This window comes from Tachyglossus aculeatus, chromosome 3 (genome assembly GCF_015852505.1).
Source record: "Tachyglossus aculeatus isolate mTacAcu1 chromosome 3, mTacAcu1.pri, whole genome shotgun sequence".
Taxonomy (NCBI): domain Eukaryota; kingdom Metazoa; phylum Chordata; class Mammalia; order Monotremata; family Tachyglossidae; genus Tachyglossus; species Tachyglossus aculeatus.
This window is the reverse complement of record NC_052068.1, coordinates 96961624-96967634: the sequence shown is the minus strand read 5'-3', so window position 1 is coordinate 96967634 and position 6011 is coordinate 96961624. Positions and strand designations below refer to the sequence as shown.

General features: G+C 41.8%; 1 non-coding gene across 1 annotated transcript; it reads right to left on the bottom strand.

Annotated features, from left to right (window-relative positions):
• Positions 1-3310: 3310 nt before the first annotated feature.
• LOC119926323 lies at positions 3311-3448 on the bottom strand. Its single transcript, XR_005450209.1, has one exon. It is a non-coding gene; the product is annotated as a small nucleolar RNA SNORA7 (small nucleolar RNA).
• Positions 3449-6011: the final 2563 nt, after the last annotated feature.

The window sequence follows — 6011 nt, the reverse complement described above, 5'->3', positions numbered from 1 at the left end:
AGGGGGAGAAAGACATTAAAATAAATAAATAGATTACTGATATGTACATAACTGCTGTGGGGCTGGGTGTGGGTGGTGAGTAAAGGGACCATGTCAGGTTTATGCAGAACGGAGTGGGAGAAACACAAATGAGGGTTTAATCAGGGAAGGCCTCTTGAAGGAAATGTGCCTTCAATAAGTCTGTCGAATATGAAGTGAGAGGGTATTCCAGGCCAGAGGCAGGTCGTGGGTGAACGATCAGTGTTGAGATAGATGAGATCAAAGTACAATGAGAAGGTAGGCATTAGAGTAGGGAAGTGTGCAGGCTGGGTTGTAGTAGGAGAGCACTGATGTGAGGTAGGAGGGGGCAAGGTGATTGGATTTTTTAGTCAGTGGTAAGGAGTAGCTGTTTGATGCAGGGTTGGATGGACAACTAGTGGCTCTTGAGGAGTGGGGAAACATGGACAGAACACTTTTATAGAAAAATGATCCAGGCAGCAAAGTGAAGTTTGGACTGGAGTTGGGGGAGACAGGAGGGAAGGATTATGTTATGTTATGTTACGTTATGTTATGTTATGTTATGTTACCAACTTGTACTTCCCAAGCGCTTAGTACAGTGCTCTGCACACAGTAAGCGCTCAATAATTACTTTTGATGATGATGATGAAGGAGGCTCATACAGTAATCAAGGTGGTATAGGATAAGTGCTTGGAATAGCACTGTAGCAGTTTGGATGGAGAGGAAGGGACAGATTTTTGTGATGTTGTTGTGAAGGTTGAACCATCAAGATTTAGTGATAGTTTGAATATGTGTGTTGAATGAGAGAAAGGAGTCAAGGATTATGCCAAGGTTATGGGCCTGTGAGACGGGAAGGATATTGACGTCATCTGTAGTGACTGGAAAGTCAGGGGGAGGACAGAGTTGGAGGGGAAGATAAGGAGTTCTGTTTTGGACATGTTAAGTTTGAAGTGACGGCAGGGCATCCAAATAGAGATGTCTTGAAGGCAGAAGGAAATCTGAGACTGCACGGAAGGAGAGATATCAGGATTGGAGATGTAGATTTTGGAATCATCCACATAGAGGTGGTAGTTGAAGCCATTGGAGCAAATGAGTTCTCCAGGGGACTGGGTGTAGATGAAAAATAGAAGTGGATCAAGAACTGAATCTTGAGGGACTCCGACAGCTAGAGTATGGGAAGCAGAGGAGGTGCCCACAAAAGATACTGAAAATTAACAACCAGAACCATAGGAGGAGAACCAGGAGAGAATAAAGTTGGTGAATCCAAGTTTAGATAATGTTTCCAGGAGAAGGTGGTGGTCGACAGTTTCTAAGGCAGTTGAGAAGTTAAGGAGGATTAAAATGGAGTAGAGGCCATTGAATTTAGCAAGAAAGAGATCTTTCATGACCACTGAGAGGGTGGTTTCTGTTCAGTGAAGGGGACAGAAGCTAGATTAGAGGGCGTCAAGGAGAGACTTGGAGACTTGGAGGAGAGGAACTGATGGTGATAGATGATGGAGAAGATGAGTTTAGTGAGGGCACCCCAGGGTTGCACAGGGAGAGAATCCTAGGGTCGATGCTAGGAGCTCCACCATCTCAGCCTAGGTACTTATTAAGGTTTTCAGGAAAATATAGGAAACTGGCAAACGTTTTGTTCAAAGCTAATCACAGGATTGACACAAGTATGCTTTCTCACCACTTTTATTTACTTTTATTTACTCTTTCTTCTCTCAGAGACGCTCTAAGGTTACAATATGATTTGATAAGGGTTGAAGATCACGTGAGTGACAGGTATCCAGGCATAACTTAAAGACAGCTTTCAGGAAGGTAGTTTGAAGGAGATTAGTTGGAACAACAGGCCATGAGCAGAGAGAAATATTCCAGTTATCACAAGGTTTCCTTCAGTTCCCCACTATATCTTTTGGTGGAAAAAAATGACTTTTGGAAGTTTGGACTTCTAGCTGACATTTTTGGTAAGGTCTTTGGGATATGTTTATTTATTTTTTTAGGATTTTTTTTACAGTTCTTTATATTCTGTCCTCTTCTGTGGTTCACCAAAATTTCAGAAGACAGCTGCAACCCATTTAAGTCACTCTAATGGTCTCTTCAGGAAGGAACCCAGTTGATTCTTGATTTTGAATAAAAATAACAACGACAACAAAAGAGCTGATTTGAGGGAATAATTTCCATTCTACTCCTAGTCACATTTCTCCAGGACTGGGTAGGTGAGAATCAATTTGTACTGATAGTTTCTCATTGCTGAACATCCTTAATGGAGAAACATTGCTTTCTGCTTTATAAATTTGAGTAAAAGCCAGAAATGGTTTTAGAGAATCCTATTACTTCAGTCATAAATTATTCTTCAAAAATAAGTCCTTTATGGGGTGTGTGTGTGTGTATGTATGTGTGTGTGTGTGTGTTTTATCTAAATCACTTTTACTGAAGGATGTCACAAGACACATGCTAAATACTGCTTTTTTTTCTTAAAATGACAGCAGCAATTCAAGCTAATCCCCCTTTTATGATACTTGTTAAGTGTTTACTATGTACCAAGTACAGTACTAAGCACTGGAACTGAAGTAGATATAAAATAATCAGGATGGATACAGTCTCTGTCCCACATGGGTCTCATAGTTTTATTCCCCATTTTTTGATGAGGGAACCGAGAGAGTAATAAGGTTTTGAAGGTGGGAAGAGTGATCATCTGATAGATATGAAGAGGGAGGGCATTCTAGGCCAACAGCAGATGTGGGTGAGAGGTTGGTGGTGAGATAGACAAGATTGAGGTACAGTGAGTAGGTTAACATTAGAGGAGGAAAGTGTGCGGGCTGAGTTGTAGTGGGAGAGCTGTGAGGTAAGCAGGAGGGAGCAGAAGGATTGAGTGCTTTAAGGCACTTGGGAGACTACAATATAACAGACATGTTCCCTGCCCACAGTGAGTTTACAGTCTAGAGGGGGAGAAACCCAAGAAAAGCTTGTGTCTTTCTTCCTGGGTAGGAACAGGATGACGGGAGGAGCAGGGAGGTGACCCAGGCTTTTCGGCCCCAAGAAAATTGGGAATAGATGGGCATATCCCGTTCCCAAGGAAATTGAGGGTAAATGGGTGGTATTTGGAGAGATGGCCCTGAGGAGGAGGGGGTGATCCAACTTCCCCTTGCCCTGCCACTTCATTAGTAATGCCAAAATTGAGTCTTAGAAGACTCAAGGAAAGGAATACTCCCTTTGTAAAGCCACCTCTGAATCTATCAATCTTGGCGATTTCTGGGAACAAGAGTCAGATCAGCTTCATGGAACCTCTTCACAATCAAGCCCAGCCCATCACAGGTGAGTTTTGACTTGTAGCAGATTGCCTTCCACTCTCTAGCCCCTGCCAATGCTAGGAATGGAATGGATATGCCTCTGCTTGACTCTCCCTCCCATAGTTGAGACTGGTAGAGTATTGGAAACTCTCCTGGTGTGACCCTGGGAGGAGAAGAGCTGGGGTAGATACGACTTAGACAGGTTGGACATAGTCCCTATCCCACATGGGGTCACAGTCTAAGCAGAAGGAAGGAGGATATAATCCCCATTTGACAGATGAGTAACTGAAGCACAGAGAAGTTAGGTGACTTGCCCAAGATAACATAGTAGACACACGGAACCTAGTGCTTTGATTCCCAGGCCCATGTTCTTTCCATTAGGTCATGCTGCTTCTCAAGGGTTCTAAAGGATAACAGATATTGCTAAATCAGATTTCTTTCTGAAAGGCATGGAATCTTCACCCACTGGGCAGACCAATCTGGAGTAGTAGTCTAGGGATGGAAAGTCTCAAGTTGTCTTTTTCAGTTGGAAAACTTGATGCTTTATATTAAACCATTACCAAAATCTGTAGCTGGTCTGAGAGGGAAACTATTCCACCAAGCACCAAGGTGAGCCCCTATCACCACAGGATCCTACCCTTCTGTATTGCTGACCCAGCAGGAAGCAGGGGTGTCCAGAGGGTATCACCTTGTGGTAATAATAATTAATAATTTAAGTGCTTACTATGTGTCAGGTTCTGTGAGCCCATTGTTGGGCAGGGATTATCTCTCTTTATTGCTGAATTGTACTTTCCAAGTGCTTAGTTCAGTAGTCTGCACATAGTGAGCGCTCAGAAAGTATGATTGAATGAATGAATGAATGAATGAAGTGGCAGAGTCAGGATTAGAACTCAAATTCTTTGGACTCCCAGACCGATGCTCTACCACTAAGCGATGCTGCTTCTGCTATGTGACCCTAGATAAACCACTTAAATTCTTTGTGCCTCAGTTTTCTCAACTGCAGAATGGGGATTTAGTACCTATTCTCCCTCCTACTTATACTATGAGCCCCATGTGGGACAGAGACTGTACCTGGCCTGATTAACTTGGGTCTACCTTGGTGCTTAGAGTGTTGCTTGACACACAGAAAGTGCTTAAGAAATATCATAAAAAAGTATTAAGCCTCACCATTCACGTATGGAGAATTTCCAATTTCAATTCCAAACATTGGCCTTATTTTCTGGTAGCATGGCACAATCTTTTCTGGAAAGAATTTGTGTTCTGGGAATATTGACAGGTTTTAGAGGATCTTATTCTGTTCATTCCCTGAGTTTTCCAAAGGCCTTGAAATTAATATTTTCCCTTATTCAAAGTAGAATTAAAAAGGGACATGCTAGTTCAATCACAGACAGGCCTGCCATATTTTAGAAATCAGGCAGACATCTTTTCTTAAGCTCTCGACTGAAAATTTTAGTTTGCAGAAGGTTCTTTTTCTGTTTTCCACTAAGGAGCTCATTCTAGGAGTGGAAGACAAAAATCAATGTATTCAAAAATTCTAAAAGACCATTTCTTTTTCAATAAGCAGTATTCTTAAGGGATAAAATGTGCACACCATAGGTCTGTTTGAATATTAACTATGCACACACACACACACTTGAATCAAATGTACTATGCAGAGAAATTGTGATGGAAGATAGGGAGGTTGTCCCATTTGTTCTATTGAATTAATTAATGAAAATCAGCAGCTACTGCAGCTATGTCAAAAGGGAAATAGTAGAAGCCCATGTGGATCTGTACAAGCGTTTTGTTAAATAAAAGCAAGGCAGAGCCCTGTTCACTTGGATACCTAGTTAAGTAAGCAGGGCAGACACTGCTGTTTAACAATTCAGTAACATTTGGCTTTTTTCCCCTTTTGTTTGTAGAAAGTAAATCCTTTGAAGTTCAGGCTTGTGATATCTGCTCAGCTTCCAAGTGGATAACGTGACAACTCTCTGAGACACAATCAAGTAACCTGAGGGCAATTACTTTGAAGAATTAGAGAAGGTGGTTGATTGATGCTCTGCTGTACATATTCCTTTCTTCCTGGGGAGACAAAAAACCTAAATAAATATGCCCAGTTCCTGGAGTTACTTCTGCCATTCTCTGATAAAAATAAATAGGTTGGCACCACTGGGAAACCATTTTGATTGTTTAGTTTGTGCTCTCTGTGATTTTGAGGTGATGGTGTTGCTATGACAAGAATTTCCAAAGAGAAGTATCACTGCTTGAAAAACATGACAGAGTGTATCTTCCATGTGATTTTCTATTCATGTACCTTTAATGTAGCTAGTTAACATTTTGCTTTATTTTCTGCTTTTTTCCCTATGCAATTTTAATCAGGCATCATACATGAGTTCAATCAAATTCTCATTGCCGTCCCATCCCAGAGGTCTACTGTGAACAGCCAGCCAGGGAACTAGCTTTCAATCTTGGTAACATAACCTTGCGTGGAACACCTAACAGAGGTGTTTTCTGCTGGCATTAAAATGATCATTACCATATGGTACTTCAAGCGCATCCAGAGGAATCCATTCAAAGTCTCTCCTTCATCCTCATCTGCTTATGGGTTTCAGATGCTACAGCAGTTTTTGGATGAATCCATCCCTGCACAGTATTGATCAACCAGGGGTATCTATTTTTATAGATGCAGCATGGTCTAGTGGAAAAAGCATTGGCCTGGGAGTCAGAGGACCTGGGTTCTAATTACAGCTCCACCAC